Raw genomic sequence first — 13,620 nt, forward strand, 5'->3', positions numbered from 1 at the left:
GGTCCTTAACAGCTTTATCATTCTTGTCTGCCTCGGCTTTCTGTCTCAGTGTTTCAACAATTGGATGATCGGGGTTAATCTCCAAGTGCTGTTTAGCCATCATGTAGCCTATTGTCGAGTTGTCCCGAAGTGCCTGTGCTTTCATGATCCGCTCCATATTGGCTGTCCAGCCATATGTGCTAGTCACGATGCAGCAGGGTGAAGAGACAAGCCTATTGGAAATTGTCACCTCAACCTTCTTATCCAAAATTTCCTTTATGAGCTTACAGAGATTCTCAAACTTGGCCTTGCTCTCCTCCATTTTCTTTTTCTCCTCTTCATCCTCAGGTAGTTCTAGGCCCTCTTTGGTGACAGAAACCAGGCTTTTCCCATCAAATTCCTTGAGCTGTTGCACACAGTACTCGTCGATAAGTTCAGTCATATACACAACCTCAAAGCCCTGCTTGCGCACTCGTTCCACAAAAGCGGAGTTGGCCACCTGCTCTTTGCTCTCACCAGTGATGTAATAAATGGACTTCTGGGTCTCCTTCATGCGGGACACATATTCTGAGAGAGAGGTCATCTCATCTCCAGACTGGGAAGTGTGATAGCGAAGTAGCTCAGAAAGGCGACGCTGGTTAGTAGAATCTTCATGTATCCCAAGCTTCAGGTTTTTAGAGAATGCCTCATAGAATTTCTTATAGTTCTCCTTGTCTTCTGCCAACTCAGAGAAGAGCTCAAGGCACTTCTTGACAATGTTTTTGCGGATGACCTTCAAGATGTTGCTCTGTTGCAGCATTTCATGAGAAATGTTGAGGGGCAGATCCTCTGAGTCAACCACACCACAGATGAAGTTCGGATACTCTGGTATCAACTCATCACAACTGTCCATGATGAACACACGACGAACATAAAGTTTAATGTTATTCTTCTTTTTCTTGTTCTCAAAGAGATCAAAGGGAGCCCGGCGAGGGATAAAGAGCAATGCCCTGAATTTCAGCTGGCCCTCTACTGAGAAGTGCTTGACTGTCAAGTGGTCTTCCCAGTCATTAGTGAGACTCTTGTAGAACTCTCCATATTCCTCCTGTGTGATGTCATCAGTATTTCTGGTCCAAATGGGTGTAGTCTTGTTCAATTCTTCCCTATCAATGTACTTCTCCTTAATTTTTTTTGTTTTCTTTTTCTTGTCTTTACCAGTGTCATCCTCCTCATCTGAACCCACATCTTCTATCTTGGGCTTCTCTTCGTCATCCTTCTCTTCCTCTTTCTCACCTTTCTCTTCTTCTGCCTCATCATCACTGATTTCCTTCTCTCGTTCTTTCTCCAGACAGAGGGTGATGGGGTAGCCTATGAACTATGAGTGCTTCTTCACTACTTCTTTGACTCGTCTCTCTTCTAAGTATTCTGTCTGGTCTTCTTTAAGGTGCAAAATGACTTTAGTACCCCGACCAATGGGCTCACCATGGTCAGCACGAACTGTGAAGGAACCCCCAGCTGAAGACTCCCAGGCATACTGCTCATCATCATTGTGTTTTGTGATCACTACCACTTTCTCTGCCACCAGATAGGCAGAATAAAAGCCAACACCAAACTGACCAATCATGGAGATGTCTGCACCAGCCTGCAGAGCCTCCATAAAGGCTTTGGTACCAGACTTGGCAATTTCCCAAGTTATTTATGAGATCAGCCTTGGTCATCCCAATGCCTGTGTCCACAAGAGTCAAAGTATGTTCCTGGGGGTTAGGGATGATGTCAATTTTCAGCTCTTTCCCACTGTCCAGCTTGGAAGGGTCTGTCAGGCTCTCATAGCGAATCTTGTCCAATGCATCAGAAGCATTAGAGATCAACTCTCTAAGGAAAATTTCCTTGTTGGAATAGAAGGTATTGATGATAAGAGACTTAAGTTGGGCAATCTCTGCCTGAAAAGGCAAAGGTCACCTCCTCCTCTCCATGGTGCACTTCCTCAGGCATCTTGATGAAAAGTGTTCCAAGTACCAAAGAGGCGAGGGCAGGGTCTAAGAGCAGGCCGCACGAGAGCCGCCAGCTGCGCGGGGGTGACTCAAGAGCTACTTGCTTCTTTTTTGGGATTCTGATGGTACGCACGTTATTTCTCTTGATGGTGTCCCGCATTGTTCTTGGGTTTTCTTCTTTTTCCTTTCTTTATGATTCTGCTTTTTGCTCTAGCAGATCAGTGGTGACAATTCTATCTTCTGTTTGACTATTTCTGTGTTCCATCTCTTTAACTCTGTTCATGTGTCCCTCCATCGTGTTGACAGCATCTGAAACATTGGACCTCATATTTTGGATTCTGGTTTCTTGTTTTTCCAGTGCCATTAATGCCTCCTTTGTTTTATCTGCTCTTTTCTGGATTGTTTTTTTAACCTCCTCTTAGTTTTTGTTTGCAGTATCCTGTAATTCTTCAAGTTTGTGTTTCCCCCATTGAAAATATTCAGTCATTGTTCTTTTAAATTCTCTGTCAGAAAGTTCCATTAGATTTTCTGGCTCAGGAAATCCATTGATACTGTGTCACCTTTTGAGGATGACATCCTGCTTTGCACTTACGTAGGATGTAGGATAGCTTGTTTCTTTTGTGACCTTGATAGGTTCTTGATCAGAAGACAATGTTCTAAAAATCGATGGGGCAACTACCCTACCTGTGTTTCTCTCTGAACTTCTGACTCAAGGGAAAGTTCAGTTCAGGGTCTGTGAGAGCAGCCTCTTGTAGGTAAGTCAAATCAAGGTGTTCTGTATTAATACATTTCTGCACAGTTTTAAATTGACAACTGTGCTTAGAAATACTTTCTTTTTTTCTTCAACGTATTATCGTCATTTGTGCAACATGTTAAAGGGAAGTTGATTGATTGGATGTGTAAGCATGGGTGTGGAACTGAATGGGGGGGTGAGGCAGGCGCAAGGGGTGACATGACCACAGGGGTGGGCAGAAACTTGCAGGGACATCACTCAGGTATCATCTGTCCAGGTGTGTTCACGAGTGGGGTCACTACTCATTACAGCTGTCCGGCCCCCAACCAGTGGCCCTTACCGAGGTTCCCTCACCCAGTGGCCCTCACCGAGGTTCCCTTGCCCAGTTACCCCTGCCCCAATGGGTCCCTCGGTGCAATGGGGCTTAAGAAAACTCAAATACCTACTGACCCGCTTGTTCTTGGCCAGTTGGAGGGACCTGAGCAAACTCAGTCAAATTCCTACCAACCCACTTGTTTCTGGCTGGTTGGTGTGGCTTAAGAAAACAGTCAATTTCCTGCTGACTTGCTTGCTCCTGGCGGGTGGGTCCCACAGCGACTTGGCTGGCGGCCTGCAGCTCCTGTAGCTTCCAAACAAATTATTTTAATAAAAGTTCTCACTCAAATTCTTACTGTCCACTTTGCACCAAGTTGGTCTCTGTGCGCTCCGTCGATCTCTCTGGTGACTTGCTTCTATGCAGCTTGCTGGTAGAAACTTTTCAAATGTTTGGCTACTAACCAAAAATTTAGAAGTTCAGGTTCACTCAACAGGACTGGGGATGAAAAGCCTACTGATCTCCTTCTCTGTTCTACTCTGACACATATGGGTTCACCATGAGTCAGAATCAGCTCTGTTCCATGACAACGGTAACACTGACAGTGTATGGCTCAAAAACCCAAAACTCATTGCCACTAAGTTGAAGCTAACTCATGGCCAACCCTCCAGGTGGCACATCCCACAGGAAGAGATTGTTACTCTTTCTCCTGAGGAGTCTGATTGTTCAGAACCACAGAGAAGGGTCACTTCCTTGGTTGCAGCCCAGCTTCCTATGGGTTATGCCACCAAAGCTCCCCTAGGCTGTGACCAGATCCATTAATTTATTAATAAATGCAAGTTGATGATATTTCTATTGGCCAGGACAAGGTTTGTAACACCTAGGTTTTTTATTTTAAATACAAATTGTTGTAGACACAAAATTTTATGAAAAGAAATACATCAGATGGGGAAGAGGAATGTCGTATTTTACTTGTTTTCATCATAATAAGTAGAATTGAATGCAGACTTACTGCTATTTTTTAAGACACATCTTTAATTTTTTCCCACAGACACATCATTTAAAGGTTTAATGTAAACTAATTTCATGACATTTACAATTTCTTAAACTGACAAGTTGATCTGATAAAAATCAAAGTATGTAGATAGGGTAAAGATGAATTTTCTATGAGTCAAATATTTATTTGCAAAAATGACAGATGTGGTCAGGAATGTCCAAACAAAGCTTTAAAAGAATTAAGAATTCAAAGACTCGTTATCTAAAAATTTCTGTAGTCAACGAAATAACCATAGTTGTAAAATAGCTGACAAGCCATTTATTAAAACAGCAGTCGACTAATGCTTCTCCTTGTTTCAAGGTTAAATTATAAATCAACTTAGCAGGCCAGAAACCTTGTAGGAGATCTGTAGGAGGATGATCAGAACAATTTAAACTATAAAAAAAGTCCTAAAGTGCATCTCTTACTTACAGAAAGAATGAGATTTAAAAGAGTGATAATTAACAGAAATTATCACAGCTGGCACCCAGCAATTTCAATTGCAAAGATCATATAAATTGATTTATAGTGACTCAGTTATAGTGTCTCAGTCTCTGTCAGTGTCCCCATGTGACTAATGAAAGTAGTTTGGTGACCATACTGTTCTAAATGATTGCATTAGAGACCATTATTATTTTAGAAAGCCCACATTAATAATGAAATCATTATCACCAAAGAACAAACAGAATACTTTTTAGCATCAACATTTTAGATTTTAATGCTCATATTTTATTTTTAACTATCTTCCAAAGTGATTAGAAAGAATACTTTAAAGATGCATTAGTCCTATTCCTCATTTCTTTTTCCCTTGAAATTAAATAGGGATTCAAAACCTTCCTGATGTCAGCAGTTAGAAAGGTTAATTATTCATACAGAACAATGAAGACGAAGCAATAGATTTAATTAGACACATGCTTCTCACATTTAAAGATAGGGGAGTAGATAATGATGTCCCTTTTGTGTCCTTCCAAAAGAAATATGGAGAACGGATAATGTCTCATGTAAGTCTTAAAGTAAGAAAATGTAGAGCCTGCATTTTTGCAAATCACTTGTCTTTGTTAACAAACAATCTCAGAAGAAATGTAGTCTCCATAAAATGTTATCCTTTCACAGAGCTTAAATATGGCTTGGTGGTCAAATTTAAATATCTTAGCAACTAGTTAATTTGACATTCTTAACCTTTAGAGACTTAGGAGAAAATTTTTATTCATAAAAGTTTTATCTGGATAAAGAGACTTCCTATGAAAGGAAATAGTTGAAAAAGATAAACAACAACCAAAAATTGGGTCATAGAATCTTCCACGGATAAATTATGGTTCCGCCTTGAACAGAATTGTTGGTACCATTTTTTTTTCTCAGACCAAATAAACTACACGGTAAATTGCGTGAAAAGAGAGACTTGTCTTTTTTGTTCATCTATCTACAAGGCCTACCATAGTATTTAGCACAAGGTAAAAATGTGGTTGCTGTGATGCTGAAGCCTGTGACAGTGATGTGCCAATCGTGGTAATGGGCACCCATGGTGGACAGTGTTGGCTGGAGCTTCCCGACTAAATCAAGCCTGGAAGCAGGAGCGGCATCCACTTCCAAAATGGCTTGCCTCCGGAAACTCTGTACGAACAGTGCTCAGGCTGTTCGTTCATAGGGTCGCTATGAGTTGTCTACGACTTGACGGCATTAAACAACAAACAAAGTAGTGTTACATTTTATTTACCATTTATTCAGCTGACTCATGGCAAACACATTAAAAATGGCATAAAATGGTGATGGTCCTGTGTCATCATCAGGATTAGCTGCAAAAGAGTGCCCTGTACTCTGTAGTATTTCATTAAGAATCAGATCCCTAGATCTTTCTACTTCTTCTGAAATCTTTGACATTTTCAATGTACATGTAAGCCTAAGAAACAAGTGGTGACTGACTTCCATGACATACATTGGCCATCTACCAAACCCAAATCTCCAGGTTCCCTTGTGGAGGGTGACCATTCGGTCACTGAATTATCATTGCCCTCAGGTATACACTATATGTACATGAATTAAGTTTGGATATATATCTAGAATATGTACAAATAAGATGTAACATATTTCTAAAACAGCATAAGATGTCATTTGTAGAATTTTTTACTGCAAAAAATTTATTGAAGAAATAGATAAAGATAGATATAAACCATAAATGCACAATTCAGTAATTTTTAAAAATTAAACGCACTCATGTAGTCAGTGCCCAGATCAAGAAACAACAGTTTTTGTACTCTTGAATCATCTGTTCTAATACAGTGTTCCTTTTCTATGCACTTTCCTCATTTTCTCCCCAACACCCCCCATTTCTGTCCTATTTTATACCAGTGGTATATTTTCCCTTTTGTGAGTGATATATTTCACTCAGCATAATGTCCTCCATGCTCCCCCAGATTTTGTAGTGTTTTATGAGTTCATTGTTGTTCAGTGCTGCATAGTATTCAATTTTGTGAATGTACCATACTTTTTCTTTTTGTTGATGTGCACTTGGGTTGCTACTATCTCTTTTCTGTTGTGAATAACACAGCCATAAACATAGATAGGTGTACACCTGTTTGAGTCCTGGCTCTTGTTTCTTTAGTTTCTTTGTTGATTCCAGTAGTGGATTTGCTGGATCAAATATTATTTTTGTTTCCAACTTATTGAGAATACGCCAGACCACCTTCCATGGTGGTTATACCATTTTACATTCCCACCAGGGGTGAATTTTTCCCCACAACCTTGCTAGCATTTTTTATTTGCTGTCCTGTTGAACTTTGCTATTATTCTTGAGGTGAGATGATAACACATAGTTGTTTTGATTTGCATCTCTCTGATAGCTGGGGATTTTGAACATTTCTTCATGTGCTTGTTTGCCATCTGAATGTCTTTGGTGATGTGTCTGTTCATATCCTATGTTCATTTTGTGATTGAGCTGTTTCCTTCTTTCTTGTTGAGGTGCTGGAGTATTCTGAGTATTCTGTAAATGTTAAATATTTCTTTTATCAGATGTCATTGCCAATTTTTTTTCCCAATCTGTGGGTTTCTTTCTTACTTTGTTGGAGACCCAAGATACATTTGACATAAGCAATGATACCTCTCATATTATGGCTTCTTCTTAATCATGTTGAATTACTTGTCAATTCCCAGTTGATGTACCACTCCAGTGGTTTTATTATAATCTTCATCAAAATTTTTCTTGTGTATGATATTGCTCAGTTATTTCTACATTCTTTTGGGTCACCTTTTAATTTTTTTTTTAATAGGCACAAATATTGATCTTTTTTAGTTAGTTGGCCACATAGGTATCTTTCATATTTTTTGGCTTAGACAGAGGAGCACATCCAAGGCTGCATCTGTTGGCTGAAACATTTCAATTATTCTATCAATTCCTGAAGTCTGACATTTTGCCAATAATTTCAGTGCAGCCTAGGTTTCTTTCCTTCTGTACTATTGGTTCTTAATCTTATGTAACCTCCTGAAATGGCTGTTTACCAATGAATTCGTTTTGGAAAATTTTGTCTGTGTCCTTTACATCTTCCAGCCATTTCTTTTTGGTGCAGTGACTCTGTATCCTTTCCATCTTTTGATATTTTTACCTATAGTATTCTTTGATATTATAATTTTAGACTTGAATGTTTTTCTCAGCTTAAGGATCCATTACAGTCTTCTCTTTTGGTTTTCTAACCCCAATTCTTGTGTATTTCATTATAATAATTTGCTTTCTTGAATTCTCTCTCTGAAATCTTTTGTTGAACCCTTATTATTTCTTATGCTTTAGCTTCTATATGGTCTAGGGTAAATTTCAGAATTCTTTTTAACATCTATTTAGGTCGGTTTTTTCTTTTTTTTTTTAATGGATTTTTCTTTCTTCATGCTTGATATCCTCAATGCCATCCACAACTTACCTGTGTTTGTGTTTTTGTTTAATCATTAGTGTTTAATGTGTGAAATCTATTCTTGAGATGTCATTAAGTTTAGGTGAGAATGTGGCATCAAGATTGTATGAAGACTTAACAACCTTCGTTATGCAGACGACACAACCTTGTTTGCTGAAACTGAAGAGGACATCAGGCATTTGCAGCATAACAACAGCTCCCTTCTTCCCCCTCCATAGTATTGACTTTTTTTGGTTGTTGTTGCAAAATAATAATGAATAAAATATCTGGAATTTTAGAACACGTATAGACTAGGTAGTAATACTAAACAGTACTAATTAATAGTCATTGTATTCTTCCCTTCCATATTTTAAAAACAAGACCAAATTTTATTTTAAAATGCCCTTGATGAAGTAGTAAAAATTGTCAAATTTATTAAATTGTAACACTTCAGTACATATTACTTTAATATTCTGTCTGATAAAGTAGAAATATGTATAAAGCACTTTTGTATGCCAGGTACAATGAATATTAAAAGCATCTATGAAATCTGTCAAACAAAACTAAATCAGTTTGGGGCTTTTTTGTTGTTTTCTTTTATTACAGCGTAATTTTTATTTAAAAGAGAAAAAACCTAAGATCTTTAGCACACATGTTCTGAAAAATGAAGTGGGAAAAGAAAAATTAATGAAATGAGCCTGTCACATAACAGAGACAACTGACTATTTTGCCATGATAACATTTGATCTTTCATGAGAAAATTTAGAATTTTGGAAAACATGTATGCACTGTTGTGGATTTGACAGTTTCTGCATGTTGAAAGCTTTTTGGGTAATATTGATGGTACAATTAATCAATGTAATTTTTATTTATTTTTAAAAATTTTTTTGCATTTCCAGTAATGAGCTCAAGTATGACAGAGATGAGGTGGATAGGACAGAGTTCAGATCCGTTCAAAGAATTGTTATGAGTTGTATTTAATAGCACAAAACAGAAACAATGAAATATGTCAATATCTGGAAGATCTACATAACTCAAGTGAACAATAGTTTCCAAATAACTTGTGCATTATTAAAAAACTCAAACATGAGGAAAAGATATATCCACAGTATAAGGCAGACCTATGGATTCAGTGTTGGAAAAGAAGGAAATAGTTTTTCACAGTGTTTCAAATTTTACTTTTCAGATAACCTTTAAAAAAACTGTATAGAGATTTAAAATTATTCACAGTGATTTGAAATAGTTATCAAAATATGCCTCCCTTTCTCAGCTGCATGTCTGAGACTCAATTTTCTTCATATATTCACTCAAATCAAGATATCAAAACAAATTGGATGCAAAGGCAGGTATGTCTTCTGTAACTCCTGTTAAGTGACACTTTCATTGTCAAAGAGAGGACACATACAATAAAAATCTCCCTAGAGTACCTAAGGTCACAATTTACATTTTAATTTCATCTAATACATTTAAAAGCTTAGAATTACTACTTTGATTAGACCAACCAAAAGTAAAAATTCACTCAAATCCAAATATTTGTTTAAAGATATATATAAAAGTTTTTAAAGCAGGGTCAATTAATTATTACAGAAGTGACATAACACAGCTTCGTAGTGATTTGCCACAAATTCATAGAGTATCTGCTGGAATCCGTTTTCAGCTGAAGAATTGTGGTTGGAAGTAGAATAGAACAAAATGTGTTTAGAGAGATGGTGGAGATACAGAAATAGTTGAAACTATAATAAAAATGTCATAGGAAAAACTTCACTTAACACTGTTACATTTTTTTAAACAAGGACCCCAGTAATAGTGTATATCTTACTGTAAGACTTGCCTGATCCCTAGATTGCGATCACATTTATTATAGTTAAAAAAAAAAATACATGTTGCTTTTTTTTTTCTTCTTCTCTGATACTCGTCACTCACTGCTGCATAGTTTCTGCTTGTACAGTGAGCTTCAATCTTTTCAGTCCAAATTGTTGTTCTTTGCCATCAAATTGGTTGCAACTCATAATTCCCATATAAACATAGTGGAGCTGTCACATAGGGCTCCAATGTAATAGTAACACAATGACTAAACATTGAGCTGCTAACCAAAAGGCTATCGTTTGAACTCAGAAGCTACTCCATGGGAAAATGATGTGGCAGTCTGTTTCTATGAAGATTAAACCCATCAGATCAAGCCTACTGCCAAAGAGTTGATTATGACTCTATAGGACAAAGTTGAAACTGTCCCTTAGGTTTTGAAGTTTTACTAAGAAAGTAGATTTCCTCATTTTTAGCCAAGTGGTTAAAGCTGGCTTTTCATTAACATCCCAGTGTTTAATCCACTGTGCCACTGAGACTTCTATGAGGCAATTCTACTCAGTCGCATACAATCACTGTGAATTGTCTTGACTTGCTGACAGTGAATTTTTTTTTACTATGATTGAGTAAAAGTTTTCACAGCAAAATGATTTTGCATTCATACATATTTTGTGGTATTAATTACAGTATTCACAGTGTAACTGCACTCTTTCCATTTCCTCACTGTATCATTTCCATGGACCCTTCTCTTCCGCTCCTTCTGAGAGTTATCCTTGGACTTGGGAATGCTGCCTTTTTGATCTAGCATAGTTAATTGTTCTTCTTGTTGTTATGTGCTGTCCAGTCATTTGCGACTCATAGCGACCCTATGTACAACAGCCCTAAACTCTGCTCTGTCCTGTGCCAATCATACTGTTTTTGATATACCCATCCTGATTACCCCAGTCACTGAATCAATTCACTTCATAGAGGGCCTTCCCCTCCTGTGCTGTCCCTCCAACCTATCAAGCATGATGTCCCTCACCAAGCACCAGTACCTCCTTACAACATGTCCAAAGTATGTTAGACAAAGTCTCAGAATCCTTACCTCCAAGGAGCCGCCCGGTTTAACCCTTTCCAGAATGAATCTGCTTGTTTTCCTAGCAGTCCATGGTACCCTCAACACTCTTCTCCAGCACCACAGTTCAAAGGTATCAATTCTCCTTCTATCCTCCTTAGTCATTGTCCAACTCTCTGATATATAACAAGTGATTGTGAAGACCATGGCCTGTATCAAAGCACCTTAGTCTCCAGAGAGACACCATTGCTCTTTGGTACTTTGGAGAGGTCCCTAACAGCAGACTTTTCCATCGCAATAGGTCTTTTAATTTCATGGCTACTGGTGCCGAGAGTGTTGACTGTGGAGCCAAGCAAACTGAAGCTGTGAGCAATCTCAGTCTCTTCACCATCCATCCCGATGCTGCCAATTGGCCCACTGGTGAGAATCTTTGTCTTCTTGACATTGAGCCTCAATCCACATTGAAGGCTGAAGTCCTTTATCCTCTGCAGCAAGCATTTCAGGTCCTCCTCAATTTCAGCAAGCAGGGTTGTGTCATCTGCATAACGCAGATTGTTGATAGATCTTCCACCAATCTTGACCCCACATTTCTCCTCATAGAGCCCAGCCTCCCGGATGATCTGTTCTGCATACAGGTTGAAAAGGTATGGAGACAGGACACATCCCTGGCATACACCCTTCCCAATTTTGAACCATGCAGTGTTTCCTTGCTCTGTTCTGACAACTGCCTCCTGGTCCAAGTATAGGTTTCTCATTAGCACGATCAATTAGGTATCCCTAAAAACCTAATATATTTACATCTGGCCTTGCTTCCACTTAACTTATAACTTACTGTTAAAGTCTTAAAACAGAGACCATATCACCAAAATGCTTGTTGGATAGCTCATTTTTGAAGAATATTTTCTTCTTTCTAATTCCATTTCTGGATGACAGCTGTCATAGACCCTTACTGAGAAAGACAGAGACAAAATTCAAAGAGATGATGATGTCACAAGATGAAATGACTATGAAACCAATAAAAATGCAATGCCATTGAAATGGAGTTAATCTGTGTTGTTGTTGTTGTTGTTGTCCTCACTAGGTGCCTTTGAGCTGACTCAGTTTCAGCAAGCAATTTTGTGCCATCTGCGTCACACAGATGATAGATGTTCCACCAATCCTGACCCCACATTTCTCCTCATAGAAGTAAAATATTACAATGAAATGTGCAAGGAGTTGGAGTCAGAAAATCAAAAGGGCAGAACTCACTCAACATTTTTTTCATTTTTTTTTTAATTAATTTCAGTGAACATCTACAGAGATTTTGGAATTCCATTTCTTAAGCTCAAGGAACTGAAGAACAAATTCAAACCTCGAGTTGCTATAATCAATGATGCTTTAGGCAGAATATTAAATGATCCAGGAAGATGGAAAGAATATACTGAGTCGGCGGGGGCGCGCACCAGCCGCAGGGAGTGAGGGGCGATGGCGAAGCTCCGGGTGGCTTACGAGTACACAGAAGCTGAGGACAGGAGCATTTGGCTCAGCTTGTTTCTTCATCAGCTCCGGTGTCATGTCGCTCTTCATCTTTGGCTTCTGTTGGCTCAGTCCCATGCTGCAGGATTTGCAAGCCACGGCGGCCAACTGCAAGGTGCTGTCGGTGCAGCAGATCGGCGAGGTGTTTGAGTGCACCTTCACCTGTGGCGCCGACTGCAGGGGCACCTCGCAGTACCCCTGTGTCCAGGTGTAAGTGAACAACTCCGAGTCCAACTCCAGGGCACTGCTGCACAGCGACGAGCACCAGCTCCTGACCAACCCCAAGTGTTCCTATATTCCTCCCTGTGAAAGAGAAAACCAGAAGAACTTGGAAAGCTTCATTGCTTGGCAGCAGTACTGGAAAGAAGAGATCGGTTCCCAACCATTTATGTGCTGTTTTAATTAATATCAAAGACTAGACGATGTGCTCCTGCATCACACCCATGATGAGATTGTCCTCCTACATTGCTTCCTTTGGCCCCTGGTGGTGTTTGTGGTGCGCGTCCTCATTGTGGTCTTGACCACCTGTGCCAAGAGCCTGGCTGTCAAGGCAGAAGCCATGAAGAAGTGCAAGTACTCTTAAAAGGGAGAAGGCTTGTGGAAAGCACAGCACAGAAGCTGCACCCTTAAGCGCACGTGCACCTGCAGGGCCAACGTTTCCAGCACAGGAAATGGAAGGGTCCAGGAGAGGTCTCCAAGAAGCTCCTCCCTCAGTGACAGCAGAAACAGGCTCAGCTTGGGAGACTTAGAACCTCAGAGGTTATAGTCTTTGTGTGATAGTGGTGAATAGCGGCTCAAGCTTTTAGCTGTCTGGAGTAGCCATTTCAGGAAATAAAAAGTTCATTTTCTTTGGAAAAGTACAGTGTATTATTTGTACAGTGTAGTATACAAACTGTTATGATTGATGCTATTTACAAACATTAGAGTGGTCTGTGTTATTTTTTAATTTCCTTTTTTTATGCTTGGAACATCAGGGTTTAAAGAAAAACAAAAGTCCTCCAGGTTTCATTTGATTCTAACTAGCGCAGGCTTAGTTTTGGAGCTGAGGATTCCTGTATAAGTCTTGACTTCACTGTATAAGCCTAAGTTTTCATGATTAAAGAGAAACTTTTGACTTTCCTGTTGGGGGGAAAGAAAAAAAAGGATTATACTGAGTCACTGTATCAAAAGGAATTGGCAGACACAGAAGAATTTAATGAAACGACATATGAACAAGAGCCTATGGTGATTAGGAAGAAGTTCAGGCTGCTTTGAAGGAAATAGCAAAAAATAAGGCCCTGGGTATAGACAGAATACCAGTTGACATATTTCAGGTAACAGATGCTGCCCTGGATATACT

At 39.1% G+C, this 13,620-nt stretch overlaps 2 pseudogenes; one reads left to right on the forward strand and one right to left on the reverse strand.

The window, feature by feature from the left end:
* The window catches only part of LOC102869253, a 9,304-nt pseudogene extending 7,354 nt beyond the window's left edge, over positions 1-1,950 (reverse strand).
* A 10,280-nt stretch (positions 1,951-12,230) lies between these two features.
* Positions 12,231-12,864, forward strand: LOC102871831 (annotated as a pseudogene).
* Positions 12,865-13,620: the final 756 nt, after the last annotated feature.

Source organism: Elephantulus edwardii, unplaced genomic scaffold, assembly GCF_000299155.1.
Source record: "Elephantulus edwardii isolate Elephantulus edwardi_28Jun2011 unplaced genomic scaffold, EleEdw1.0 scaffold00018, whole genome shotgun sequence".
In the NCBI taxonomy this organism is placed as follows: Eukaryota; Metazoa; Chordata; class Mammalia; order Macroscelidea; family Macroscelididae; genus Elephantulus; species Elephantulus edwardii.